General features: G+C 33.7%; 2 pseudogenes across 1 annotated transcript; both read left to right on the top strand.

Moving 5' to 3' along the window:
- The first annotated feature begins 9,399 nt into the window (after positions 1-9,399).
- LOC146927208 (6,7,8-trihydroxycoumarin synthase pseudogene) lies at positions 9,400-10,585 on the top strand (annotated as a pseudogene).
- A 2,896-nt stretch (positions 10,586-13,481) lies between these two features.
- LOC146927207 (6,7,8-trihydroxycoumarin synthase pseudogene) lies at positions 13,482-14,667 on the top strand (annotated as a pseudogene). Its single transcript, XR_015005608.1, has one exon. The product of XR_015005608.1 is annotated as a 6,7,8-trihydroxycoumarin synthase pseudogene (transcript).
- Positions 14,668-15,070: the final 403 nt, after the last annotated feature.

Genomic DNA, 15,070 nt, shown 5'->3' with positions numbered 1-15,070 from the left:
TATATGAAAACAAATGTTTAAATATTGTTTCGTTATCGAAAAGTTGTCATAAAATGATCGTACCAATATCACTCTTATAATGACTAGCTTAAGTTTCCATTGAAAACTTGTGGGTTAGTTAACTATAACTAATTCTCTCTAAAAAAAAAAAAAGTTAATATACGAGGGATCAAATTACACCGATATAATATTACATCAATGTTACATTGCTTAATATCATTTGACCGTTGGATTATAAGTTTATATCATATAGATGATCCAACATTTTATATAAATCAAAAAACATTTGATATGTCACCAAGAACAACAAGATTAATGGTTTATACGTTTTTATTGAACATTGTTCATCATGACATGTAGCGAAAACATATCAAATTATTTTATACTTGTGTATAATTTTTCATGGATGATCTATATGACATAAAATTACAATTCAACGGTAAAAATTGAAAAAATATATGTCGAGTAAAATTATATTGAGCGTTGTAATATTAATCTAATATTAAATCGGGGTAATTTAGTTTATGATGAGCTTTTGTAATTATATTGAGCGTTTGTAACATGATGGTAATACAGAGAATTTGCAGACAACAGTTTGACCAAACAAAGAAAATGAACTTGAACCTGCAGAAATTTTCAAAGAACAAGATCAACAATTAGAGGCAGAGTTAATTGCTGACATTGAAGGTAAAGCACAGAAAAGTAACACCAAGAAAGTGTATCAGATAGCACACAAGGATCTTTTGTTGATGCAACTATGGACAGCTCTGACAATTTATCCATTGATGAGGTGAATAGCAAAGATAAATCCCTTGAAACAACTCCTGTAAGAGTGGCTAAGGACATGGAGTTTCTGAAGCAGTTTTGGGCCAACATAATTGACAAAGATGAGGCTGAGGCTAGTTTTCTTAAAGATCTAGAGAAAGAACCAGATGAACAAGCAATGACTGCAGATGGTTTTCAAATGAAAGTTTCAAAAAATAAGAAAAAAGCTCAACAAAAGTTAAAGAATCTAAGCAGAGATACTTATGCAACCAGGTCAAAGGTTTCTTCTAAACCTTCCTTATGAAGTGTCTTTATTGGAATATAAGGGGTTTGGCTAATACCCCATCTAAATTAGCTCTTAAGAGGCTTATCCTACAACATAAGCCTGATTTTATCTTCAGTTCTGAACCATGAATGAATATTGATGATATGCCTAGAAGATGGTTAGCTAATTTGAACCTTAAGCTCTTTGCTGTCAATAATAGAGTTAATCAACTACCCAACCTTTTGTGTGTTTATAGATCTGATCTTGACCCTGTCATCATCTCTTCAGATGCACAACATGTTTCTTTTTCTATTAAAGTTAGTGATACCTACATTGCTATTTCTGCCATTTATGCTTCCACTAGTTACTTGACCAGAAGACATCTTTGGGCTACCCTATCTTCACTGCATAACCAATATGATTTGCCTTGGTGTTATATTGGTGATTTCAACTCAATTCTAGGTGCTCATGAGCATAGAGGTAGAGTCAACCCAGCTAGATTACCTATGGAGGAATTCCAAATTTGTACCAACACAAACAACCTCATTCACTTACAAACTCGAGGTGCTGAATATACTTGAGCCAATTGTAGAGAAGGGCATAGATTCATAGAAAGAAGACTTGATAGAGTAGTTTGTAATCAAGCTATGATTGATTCATGCAGTACTTTATCTGCCTCAACCCTAACCAAACACCACTCTGACCATTTCCCCATTTTCCTTGAACTTCATACCAACACCAACACTTTTGCTTCCCAATTCAAATTTTTTAAAATGTGGACCCTTCACCCTGATTGCAAAAACATTGTTCAAGAGGTTTGGAACAAAACTGTTATTGGTTGCCTTATGTATATCTTGACAAAAAACTGAAAAATCTTAAAGAGAGGCTCAAAATCTGGAACAAAGAATGTTTTGGCAATGTGCATGAATATGTGAAAGATGCTGAACAGAAGTTACAACAAATACAAGAACAAATTCAAGTGAATGGCCAATCAGAGAGATTGATAGAAGAAGAAAGCCAAGCTCATAAAACCTATGATGATGTGTTTTATCTTGGTTTTTCGGGTGTCAAACATTGATTAAGTTTGAACCTTTTGAACCTTTGATATCTCATTTTTTCTTGGGAAGGGAAAAATAAGGAAAACCCTTGAGAATCGAGGTTCGGGAGTTGGTTTTGCTATAGGAAGGTGTTAGGCACCTATAGCAACTATAGTATCCTATAGGAACCGTCTTTACTTTCTACGTACGTGCTTTATTTTTAAATGCTATTTGAAAATGTTATTTACACCTAAGGGTTTGCTAAGTCAAGAATTGGAGGGAGAAGAATGTGTTTGGATTTTTATTTTATTGGACTTGGAGAAGTTTTTTGACTTCTTGCCTACATACCCTTTTAAGGGATCAAACTCCATGTAGTTCTCTTCCAAAAAATGTTTTTGTTTTTGTTGGTTGATTTTAATTTTGAAAATGGAATTTTGAAGAATAAGAGAGAGAGGCCTCAAGGGCATAAGATTTGGAAAACGTGAGGTGGAATTAGTTATTTTGCAAAATGAAGTCTAAGTATGATTAAGAATTTATTAAGGTTTTTGTTTAAGAAAATAAAGGGAAAATTCAATGGGATTTTGATCCCAAGGTTTCTTTGGAAAATTATTTGAATGAAGTTGTTCATGTTTTTTGGAAAAGAGAATTTTTCTAAGTATCGTGATTCCTAAGCATACATCTAAAGCATACCTTTCCTAAACATACATCTAAAGTATCCATGTGATGTGTGTGCATGTGTCGGTGCTTGTGTCGGTGTACATCATTAGAGTCCATTGTCCTTTACATATGCCCTAATTTACATTCTATGGTCTTGCAAGAAATTAAAAGCATAAAGAAAAGTACAAAAACCCTAAGTTTTCACGTGCTAATTCTTTGTAAGAAATATAAATTGCAAGAAAATTAAATCTAGAGGAAAGAGATGAGAATGCTATGAATGAACCTTGAATGAGAGGGTTAGTAGCATAATATGTAATATGGTGAAAAATGTAAGCAAGTAAACATCACAAAAAACTTCAAAATACACCAAAACAAAGGTAAAATATACCTAAAATTTGACCACAAAAGCAAAGCCAATACATGACTCATAATCCTCATATCTCAATTAATTTTCAAAGATTTCATTTCAGTTTTAACAATGAGGATTAGAGAAAAGTATCAAACTAAGCAATTATGATACATTTTTAGACCTATTTTACACTTTAATTCCACATAGAACTATTTACATAACTTGTAACACAAGTAAGTCACAAATCAGAACACCAATCAGTAAAATAACCACAAATTCAGAGGCATATATATCATAGAATCACACACCAAGTTGCACCATCATATATCAAAGTATTAGAATTAAGAACATAGCAAAAGTCCCCAAAATTTAACAAAACAAGTGAAAATACTAATGAGAAACATCACATATATTTTTTTATAGCTTCCACCATGACAAAATATCACAAGAAACAAGTTTCAAGTATCAATAACAATCACAAGAACTTTCACACAATTTTTGGAAGTTTTAACAAGATTTCAACAAAATTAAAAGTACTAAACTAATCAAGAAATCAACATTTTCACCTATATTTTTCTAGCCAATATTAACAGATAAAAATCACCAAGAATCAACAAAAATATCAAGAAAAACATTAGGAAATTTTTTAGGAACTTTTTATCAAAGTTTTTTGGTAAACAGTGGTGTAAATATCAAACAAGCAGTATGAAAATAGCAAAAAAAAAAAACAAACAAACCACAAGATCTGCAACAAACAGGCCCAAGCCCAAGGGAGAACGGATCCAAATCACCAGGGAACTACAGGAGCCGTCAGATCGATCCAGATGGATCAGACCTAGATCTGACGATGAAGATTGAGAGAAGAGTGAACCAGGAGTGAACCAAACCGGTTCACTGGTTATATAAGGGTTTGAAACCGGTCTGGTTTCATTTCCTCTTCTCCTTTCTCTCTCTAAGTGTTTTTAGAGAGAGAAGCTCTGCAACTTCTCTCTTCTTCTCCGTTCATCTTCTCCGACGAACACAACGGCGGAGGTGCGGTGGTTCGCCGGCGGCGCCACCGCACCTGAACGTTTTCTGAAAATTTTTTACATCGTTGTGTTCGTCTTTGACTCCTCTTTATGATTCTGGAATTAGTTTTGTGAAACTGTGACTAAAACGGAGTAGATCGGGGTTTAAACTTACGGCTTCTTCAAGAACTTTTCGATTTTGAATCTTTTTTCACATATGTTTTCCAGAAGACACCGATCTACTTTGATCTAACTTCGTTGATGTGTTTAAAGAAAAACTGAGAAGTTTTACGTGTTTACCTGTGATTTAATTTGGAGATTCGAAGGAGAAGATGAAAGAAGCTTTTTGAATCTTTTCCCTGGTCTTCTGGTGAATGCTTCGTTGTTGTTTCGAACTGAAAAAGAATAGGTGAACACGTTCCTCTTCTTCTCTGGTTCAATTCGAATTCAATCCTTCTTCTTCTTTTCTTACCAAATCCTTCGTGATCGCGTTGGATTCGTCACCGTTGGTGATGGATTTACGCTAGAATTGCGGAGGTAAAAATTAGATGATGAAGATTCTTCAGAGAATCTCTGAGAATTTTTGTAAATTCGAACTAGTTTGGTGCATTAATTGTTGAATTGAGTTTGTTTATGATGAAATTGATACGAATTTGTGATGAATTGGTGTGGATTTTGATTCTGGACAGTTAGGGTTTATGATTTGGGGATGAAGTTCTTCATGAACTTCATCGTGTTCTTGGTGATTTCTGGAAAATGGTTAGGGTTTGATTCTGTGGAGAAGAGAGAGAAAATGGGATTGGTGTTTGTTGAGTTGGCACTGAATGAATGGTGATTCCCTGTTGCATTGATTAGGTGGCCTTTATATAGGCTGCCATGTGTACCACTGGACCAATAACAACTTGACACCTGGACTGGATTGAAAATGGCTCGGCCTTGGATTGTTTTGGTCATAGGGACCTTTCTGCAAATTTAAAAACTAAAAGGACCAATCTGCAATTTTAAGAAAGGACTAAAGAAACAATTTTAAACAGTCAGGGGACTAAATTGAAAAAGACTTGAAAGGAAAACAAAATGGAAAAAGGACAAAAGTGCAATTAATCAAAAAGGACTAAAAAAATGAAAAATTAATAAAATTGGTTAAAAATGTAATTTTGAAAATAACGTAATGTGAAACCAATAAAAAACACAAAATGGACTAAAATGAACCAACTACATAAATGAGGTACTTCAAAGTAACCTCTCTCTGTCAAATTTTTTTGTGTGAAATGACCAAAATACCCCTAGGGACTAAAATGACTCAAATGCAACTTTAAAATGGTTTTTAACAGGGAATTAAAGCAAGAGTTTATACAAGCAATTTGAAAAGACTCAGAGACAATATTTAGGGATTAAAAAGAGTTTTAACACAGGAAATGACTAAAATGCCCTTAGGGACTAAATTGGCCCAAAATGGCTCAGATGCAATCTTTGAAATGGGCTTTAACATGGAATTGAAACAAGGATTTATACAAACAAATTGAAAAAACTCAAAAACAATTTTCAAGGACTAGAATGAGTCTGAATGCAGGAAATGACTAAATACCCTTTTTCATGAATTTGGCAAATAACATTGAAATAGCATGCAGAGAAATATGCAATTGATTAGAAACAATCTTCAAATAACCTGGAATGCAAGAAAGACCCTTTGGATGGTTTAAAATGCAAGAAAACATGAACAAAGTCATAATTGAAATTTTTTCAAAACAAAGACAGTAAAACATGCAGCTAAAACATAGTAAAATATCAGGGTAAACAATATCAAATTGGCAATCTCTCAAGAGTAATAGACACATATCAAAGATGGAAAAAAAATATTTTGAGCAAGTATTTTTAGGTCCAAAATTAGGGTATAACATGATGCATTGAACAGACAAGAGTACTTTTGGCAAGAAAAAGCAAAAGTCAATTGGCACTTAGAGGGTGACAGAAATACTAAGTACTTTCATAGAATAGCCAAAATCAAATCCACTACCAAAATGATTTCCACACTTCAAGATGGTAAACAGATCCTAACAGAACAATCCCAAATTGCTGAGCATATAGTTAATTACTATAAAAATTTGTTTTGTTCTAACTTTGTTTTGCAGGAACAGTTGCTTGCAGAGGAGGTCATCCCAAATTTGTTATCAACTGAAACCAACATAATGCTTACAATGATGCCGACACCTCAAAAAATTAAGGTTGCAGTTTTCAACTTGAACAAGGACAGTGCACCAGGGCCTGATGGCTTTGGATTCTTTCAACATTTTTGGGAGGTTGTTAAAGAAGATGTTGTCAAAGCTGTGCTGGAGTTTTTTTACTTCTGGTTGGATTCTTCCTGGATACAACTCAAACATAATTGCCTTGCTTCCCAAAACACCTGATGCTATCTCTATAGATCAATATAGACCTATTGCAATGGCTAACTTTAAGTTTAAAATCATCTCAAAAATTCTAGCAGACAGACTTGCTTCAATTTTACCTTCAATTGTTTCACAGGAACATATGGGCTTTGTTCATGATAGAAATATCAAAGATTGCCTATGCACTGCTTCAGAAGCTGCAAATATCCTTCACAACAAAACATTTGGGGGAAACTTGGCTCTTAAGATAGACATCACTAAAGCATTTGATTCTTTAGAATGGTCTTTTTTATTGCAAGTTTTGAGATGCTTTGGTTTTAATGATGTTTTCTGTCATTGGATTCATGTGATTCTGCAGTCAGCTTTCCTTTCAATCTCCATCAATGGCAAATCACATGGATATTTCAATTGCACAAGGGGGGTTAGGCAGGGGGATCCTTTATCCCTTCTTCTTTTTTGTCTTGCTGAGCATGTCCTTAGCAGAAGTATCACCAAGCTTGTTGAGGAAGGCAAATTAGAGAGTCAAAGGCTCAAGACATACTCAACTTCCTTCTCATACCTTTTCTGCTGATGATCTCATGATATTTTGCAAAGGAAAGAGTTCAGGTTTGATTGCTTTAAATGAACTGTTTCAAAGATATGCACTGAATTCTGGACAAATTATCAACACCAATAAATCGTCTATCATCTCCAATTCGATTTCTCAACAAAGACTTGCTCAAATAGTTGACATTCTTCATTTTAAAATTGGAAGTCTTCCTTTTAATTACTTAGAAGTTCCAATTTTTAAAGGTAAGCCTAAAGGCTTTCACTTGCAGCCAATTGCAGATAAGATAAAATTGAAACTCTCTAATTGGAAAGCCAGTCTCCTCTCAATGGCTGGGAGAGTCCAGTTAGTTAAGTCAGTAATTCAAAGTATGATGTCATATAGCATTTCTTTATATTCTTGGCCATCATCTCTATTGAAAGATCTTGAGAAATGTATTAGAAATTTCATTTGGAGTGGAGATAGTGACAAAAGAAAGCTAGTTACTGTTTCTTGGAAAAAGCTTTACAGGTCTTATGATCAAGGTTGATTAAATATTAGATCTTTGAGTAGCCTCAATAATGCTAGCAACTTGAAGCTTTGTTGGACTATGTTACACTCTCAGCAACCTTGGGCAATCATCTTAAAAGATAGAGTATCAGAGGCAGATCAACAATAAGGCATCATATTTTTTCCTCAATTTGGAGTAGTGTTAAAGATGAGTTTAATACTATTCTAGAAAACTCCTTTTGGCTTCTTGGTGATGGTTAAAATATTAAATTCTGGAATGATTCTTGGTTTGGTCCTCCACTTGCTGACATCTACAACATTCCTCTTCACATCAGCAGCTTACTTTCCTCAACAGTTAATGATTATATCTTTAATCAGTGGTAGATTCCAACTCAGTTCCTTAACATGTTTCCAAACATTGATTATATTGTTAATTCAATTTCTATTCGAATTGAGGAGAAACAAGACCAATTGCTTTGGAAACACTCTCCTGATGGTGATTTGCAGCTCATGACAGCTTACACCTTCAAATTGCAGCAATTTCAAGACCTGCAGTGGGCTCAATTAATATGGAGTTCTGACATTCCCCCATCAAAATCTATGTTTGTGTGGAGACTGATGCATAACAAGGTCCCAACTGATGAAAATTTAATGCAAAGAGGTTGTTGTATTCCTTCTATGTGCTCTCTCTGTCTTAACAATTTTGAAACTTCCTTTCATTTGTTTTTTCAATGCCCTTTTGCTGTCAAAATTTGGTCTTGGTTAGCCTCTTCTTTGGATAGAACTCTTCATTTTCAATCTTTAGAGGACATCTGGAAGTTATGTGAATTATCTTGGTCACCTCAATGCAAGATAGTAGTCAAAGCAGCCTTAATCAACCTTCTTAACACAATCTGGTATGCTAGAAATCAAGCCAGATTCATGAACAAATGCATCACCTGGAAAACTGCATTTAGTATGATTATTTCTAGCACATCTTTATCTGGCAATTTAACTGCTAAGGCCTCAAAAAACTCTATCAGGGATTTTATCATTCTAAAGAAGTTTAAGGTCACTATTCATCATCCAAAAGCTCCTCAGCATTGGTTGAAATGCAACACTGATGGAGCTTCAAAAGGAAATTCAGGTGCTTCTGGTTGTGGAGGCATATTCAGGAATGAGGAGGCTGAGGCTATTTTATGTTTTGCTGAGCCTCTAGGTATCAAAACATCTTATCAAGCAGAACTTTGTCGCTTTATGAAGGCAGTGGAGATAGCTAACCATATGAATTGGAGCAATATTTGGTTTGAGACTGATTTAGCCTTATTAATTCTTGCTACAAAAAAACCAGATAAGGTGCCGTGGGAAGTAAGAAACAGATCGAACAACACTATGGCAATGCTCAGATCCAGGCACTACATTGTTACTCATATTTTCAGGGAAGGAAATCAAGTGGCTGACATTCTTGCTAATCAAGCTTTATCTCTAAACTCTTACACTGTTTGGCAGGAAGTTCCTTTATTTATTAGTGAACAATTTGTCAAAAACAAATTAGGTTGGCCTAATTTTAGGTTTTGCTAGCTTTGGAGTTTGGTTTTATCCCCTCCTTTTTGTACTGTTACTTTTCTATTTAATATATTTTGGGGTTGGTTAGTGCTTTACTACCACCCTTTTTACTAAAAAAAAAAAAAAAATTTAGTTTATGCTCTATGTGTACACACTTTTACGTGAGTACAAATGATATAATTATACTATATTATTATATTTTCTAGGGTAGAAAAGCGTCCACATTATCTTATCCGCAGGGTTAAACAAATTGTGTGGCTCTCTAAAATGCTAACCTATATGGAGGTCTACAAAATCAAGTTATATATACGAGTACGTATATTATATTATTCAAAGTTGAATCCAAGTTGCAAGTTAACAACTAAAGCATTTTTTTTACTTTACTCAAAAAAAGAAAAAAAGTTTTTTTTTCCCTCTTCGTTGTTTTTTACAATGGTGTCATTCCTCCTTGCTTTGTGCCTAATTTTTCCATTACTTCTCTTCTTCCTGAAACGTAGTAGAAACATTAATGCACGTCATCCACCTGGGCCTAGAGGCCTACCCATAATTGGGAATCTTCATCAGCTTGACAATTCTATTCTTTATCTTCAATTTTCAAAACTTTCAAAAATTTATGGACCAATATTTTCCTTGAAACTTGGTTTAAGGCCAGCAATTGTTGTTTCTTCATATAAAATTGCCAAAGAGATATTTAAAAATAATGATCATGTGTTTTCTAATAGACCTATGTTATATGGCCAGCAAAGATTATCTTATAATGGGTCAGAAATTATATTTTCTCAATATGGTGATTTTTGGAGAGATATAAGAAAACTTTGTGTTATTCATATATTTAGCGCCAAGCGTGTGTCATATTATTCCTCCATAAGAAAGTTTGAGGTGAAGCAAATGATAAAAAATATTTCTAATCATGCTGCTTCTTCAATTGTTACAAACTTGAGTGAGATATTGACTTCTCTCTCCAGCACAATAATTTGTAGGATTGCTTTCGGTAGGAGGTATGAGGATGAAGGAACCAAGAGGAGTAAATTCCAAGGAATGTTGCATGAGTTTCAGGCCTTGTTGATAGCTTTCTTTGTTTCTGATTATATTCCATTCACGGGTTGGATTGATAAACTATCTGGCCTTCGTGCACGTCTCGAACGAAATTTTAAGGAGATGGATGAGTTTTACCAGGAGGTTATTGATGAACATTTGGATCCAAGTAGAACACATGGAGATGATGAAGAGGTCATTGTTGATGTCTTGCTACAATTGAAGAAAGAACGTTTGTTTCCAATTGATCTTACTTTTGATCACATTAAAGGAGTCCTCATGGTATGTTTCCAATTTGGTTTTATTTTAGTTTTGGTTTGAATCCATTACATCAACTTCATGCAAGAATGTTCTAGTGTAAAATTATAGTATTGTTTGCGTTGTGAACTTTTATATATTTGCGATAAAATACAAATAAATGTATCTCTTGTGGTAGCAGCGAGTCGTTGTTGCTGCATCCAAAAACAAATATATTATGGGTGCAACCAAACCTCCATTTAGAATACGATATGTTGAAGATTCAAATATAGAATAAATTTTATAATAATTTGTCAAAATTGATGATGTTTAATGTAAGAATTTTATAGAAACAATATATTTTTGAATAGTACACTTCAGTACAAACTAGCAAAATACTCGTGCATTCACACGACTGAATTTTATTTTATGATTAAGATTGATATTATATTAAAATAGAAAATATATAATAAAGTATTAGAAACTTGTAATATTAAGAAATAAATGAAGCTATTTTTTACTTTCATATAAAACTTACTAAATCAATAAATGTTTTTGTTAAACATATTGTCTCGTGCATGTTTTTATAATAAATTACTATTATTCTCCATCAATGGCAAATCACATGGATATTTCAATTGCACAAGGGGGGTTAGGCAGGGGGATCCTTTATCCCTTCTTCTTTTTTGTCTTGCTGAGCATGTCCTTAGCAGAAGTATCACCAAGCTTGTTGAGGAAGGCAAATTAGAGAGTCAAAGGCTCAAGACATACTCAACTTCCTTCTCATACCTTTTCTGCTGATGATCTCATGATATTTTGCAAAGGAAAGAGTTCAGGTTTGATTGCTTTAAATGAACTGTTTCAAAGATATGCACTGAATTCTGGACAAATTATCAACACCAATAAATCGTCTATCATCTCCAATTCGATTTCTCAACAAAGACTTGCTCAAATAGTTGACATTCTTCATTTTAAAATTGGAAGTCTTCCTTTTAATTACTTAGAAGTTCCAATTTTTAAAGGTAAGCCTAAAGGCTTTCACTTGCAGCCAATTGCAGATAAGATAAAATTGAAACTCTCTAATTGGAAAGCCAGTCTCCTCTCAATGGCTGGGAGAGTCCAGTTAGTTAAGTCAGTAATTCAAAGTATGATGTCATATAGCATTTCTTTATATTCTTGGCCATCATCTCTATTGAAAGATCTTGAGAAATGTATTAGAAATTTCATTTGGAGTGGAGATAGTGACAAAAGAAAGCTAGTTACTGTTTCTTGGAAAAAGCTTTACAGGTCTTATGATCAAGGTTGATTAAATATTAGATCTTTGAGTAGCCTCAATAATGCTAGCAACTTGAAGCTTTGTTGGACTATGTTACACTCTCAGCAACCTTGGGCAATCATCTTAAAAGATAGAGTATCAGAGGCAGATCAACAATAAGGCATCATATTTTTTCCTCAATTTGGAGTAGTGTTAAAGATGAGTTTAATACTATTCTAGAAAACTCCTTTTGGCTTCTTGGTGATGGTTAAAATATTAAATTCTGGAATGATTCTTGGTTTGGTCCTCCACTTGCTGACATCTACAACATTCCTCTTCACATCAGCAGCTTACTTTCCTCAACAGTTAATGATTATATCTTTAATCAGTGGTAGATTCCAACTCAGTTCCTTAACATGTTTCCAAACATTGATTATATTGTTAATTCAATTTCTATTCGAATTGAGGAGAAACAAGACCAATTGCTTTGGAAACACTCTCCTGATGGTGATTTGCAGCTCATGACAGCTTACACCTTCAAATTGCAGCAATTTCAAGACCTGCAGTGGGCTCAATTAATATGGAGTTCTGACATTCCCCCATCAAAATCTATGTTTGTGTGGAGACTGATGCATAACAAGGTCCCAACTGATGAAAATTTAATGCAAAGAGGTTGTTGTATTCCTTCTATGTGCTCTCTCTGTCTTAACAATTTTGAAACTTCCTTTCATTTGTTTTTTCAATGCCCTTTTGCTGTCAAAATTTGGTCTTGGTTAGCCTCTTCTTTGGATAGAACTCTTCATTTTCAATCTTTAGAGGACATCTGGAAGTTATGTGAATTATCTTGGTCACCTCAATGCAAGATAGTAGTCAAAGCAGCCTTAATCAACCTTCTTAACACAATCTGGTATGCTAGAAATCAAGCCAGATTCATGAACAAATGCATCACCTGGAAAACTGCATTTAGTATGATTATTTCTAGCACATCTTTATCTGGCAATTTAACTGCTAAGGCCTCAAAAAACTCTATCAGGGATTTTATCATTCTAAAGAAGTTTAAGGTCACTATTCATCATCCAAAAGCTCCTCAGCATTGGTTGAAATGCAACACTGATGGAGCTTCAAAAGGAAATTCAGGTGCTTCTGGTTGTGGAGGCATATTCAGGAATGAGGAGGCTGAGGCTATTTTATGTTTTGCTGAGCCTCTAGGTATCAAAACATCTTATCAAGCAGAACTTTGTCGCTTTATGAAGGCAGTGGAGATAGCTAACCATATGAATTGGAGCAATATTTGGTTTGAGACTGATTTAGCCTTATTAATTCTTGCTACAAAAAAACCAGATAAGGTGCCGTGGGAAGTAAGAAACAGATCGAACAACACTATGGCAATGCTCAGATCCAGGCACTACATTGTTACTCATATTTTCAGGGAAGGAAATCAAGTGGCTGACATTCTTGCTAATCAAGCTTTATCTCTAAACTCTTACACTGTTTGGCAGGAAGTTCCTTTATTTATTAGTGAACAATTTGTCAAAAACAAATTAGGTTGGCCTAATTTTAGGTTTTGCTAGCTTTGGAGTTTGGTTTTATCCCCTCCTTTTTGTACTGTTACTTTTCTATTTAATATATTTTGGGGTTGGTTAGTGCTTTACTACCACCCTTTTTACTAAAAAAAAAAAAAAAATTTAGTTTATGCTCTATGTGTACACACTTTTACGTGAGTACAAATGATATAATTATACTATATTATTATATTTTCTAGGGTAGAAAAGCGTCCACATTATCTTATCCGCAGGGTTAAACAAATTGTGTGGCTCTCTAAAATGCTAACCTATATGGAGGTCTACAAAATCAAGTTATATATACGAGTACGTATATTATATTATTCAAAGTTGAATCCAAGTTGCAAGTTAACAACTAAAGCATTTTTTTTACTTTACTCAAAAAAAGAAAAAAAGTTTTTTTTCCCTCTTCGTTGTTTTTTACAATGGTGTCATTCCTCCTTGCTTTGTGCCTAATTTTTCCATTACTTCTCTTCTTCCTGAAACGTAGTAGAAACATTAATGCACGTCATCCACCTGGGCCTAGAGGCCTACCCATAATTGGGAATCTTCATCAGCTTGACAATTCTATTCTTTATCTTCAATTTTCAAAACTTTCAAAAATTTATGGACCAATATTTTCCTTGAAACTTGGTTTAAGGCCAGCAATTGTTGTTTCTTCATATAAAATTGCCAAAGAGATATTTAAAAATAATGATCATGTGTTTTCTAATAGACCTATGTTATATGGCCAGCAAAGATTATCTTATAATGGGTCAGAAATTATATTTTCTCAATATGGTGATTTTTGGAGAGATATAAGAAAACTTTGTGTTATTCATATATTTAGCGCCAAGCGTGTGTCATATTATTCCTCCATAAGAAAGTTTGAGGTGAAGCAAATGATAAAAAATATTTCTAATCATGCTGCTTCTTCAATTGTTACAAACTTGAGTGAGATATTGACTTCTCTCTCCAGCACAATAATTTGTAGGATTGCTTTCGGTAGGAGGTATGAGGATGAAGGAACCAAGAGGAGTAAATTCCAAGGAATGTTGCATGAGTTTCAGGCCTTGTTGATAGCTTTCTTTGTTTCTGATTATATTCCATTCACGGGTTGGATTGATAAACTATCTGGCCTTCGTGCACGTCTCGAACGAAATTTTAAGGAGATGGATGAGTTTTACCAGGAGGTTATTGATGAACATTTGGATCCAAGTAGAACACATGGAGATGATGAAGAGGTCATTGTTGATGTCTTGCTACAATTGAAGAAAGAACGTTTGTTTCCAATTGATCTTACTTTTGATCACATTAAAGGAGTCCTCATGGTATGTTTCCAATTTGGTTTTATTTTAGTTTTGGTTTGAATCCATTACATCAACTTCATGCAAGAATGTTCTAGTGTAAAATTATAGTATTGTTTGCGTTGTGAACTTTTATATATTTGCGATAAAATACAAATAAATGTATCTCTTGTGGTAGCAGCGAGTCGTTGTTGCTGCATCCAAAAACAAATATATTATGGGTGCAACCAAACCTCCATTTAGAATACGATATGTTGAAGATTCAAATATAGAATAAATTTTATAATAATTTGTCAAAATTGATGATGTTTAATGTAAGAATTTTACAGAAACAATATATTTTTGAATAGTACACTTCAGTACAAACTAGCAAAATACTCGTGCATTCACACGACTGAATTTTATTTTATGATTAAGATTGATATTATATTAAAATAGAAAATATATAATAAAGTATTAGAAACTTGTAATATTAAGAAATAAATGAAGCTATTTTTTACTTTCATATAAAACTTACTAAATCAATAAATGTTTTTGTTAAACATATTGTCTCGTGCATGTTTTTATAATAAATTACTATTATTCTCCATCAATGGCAAATCACATGGATATTTCAATTGCACAAGGGGGGTTAGGCAGGGGGATCCTTT

Source organism: Medicago sativa, chromosome 4, assembly GCF_051527215.1.
Source record: "Medicago sativa cultivar Bolivia chromosome 4, Bolivia_mono, whole genome shotgun sequence".
Classification (NCBI taxonomy): Eukaryota; Viridiplantae; Streptophyta; class Magnoliopsida; order Fabales; family Fabaceae; genus Medicago; species Medicago sativa.
This window is presented reverse-complemented; position numbering and strand designations above follow the sequence as displayed.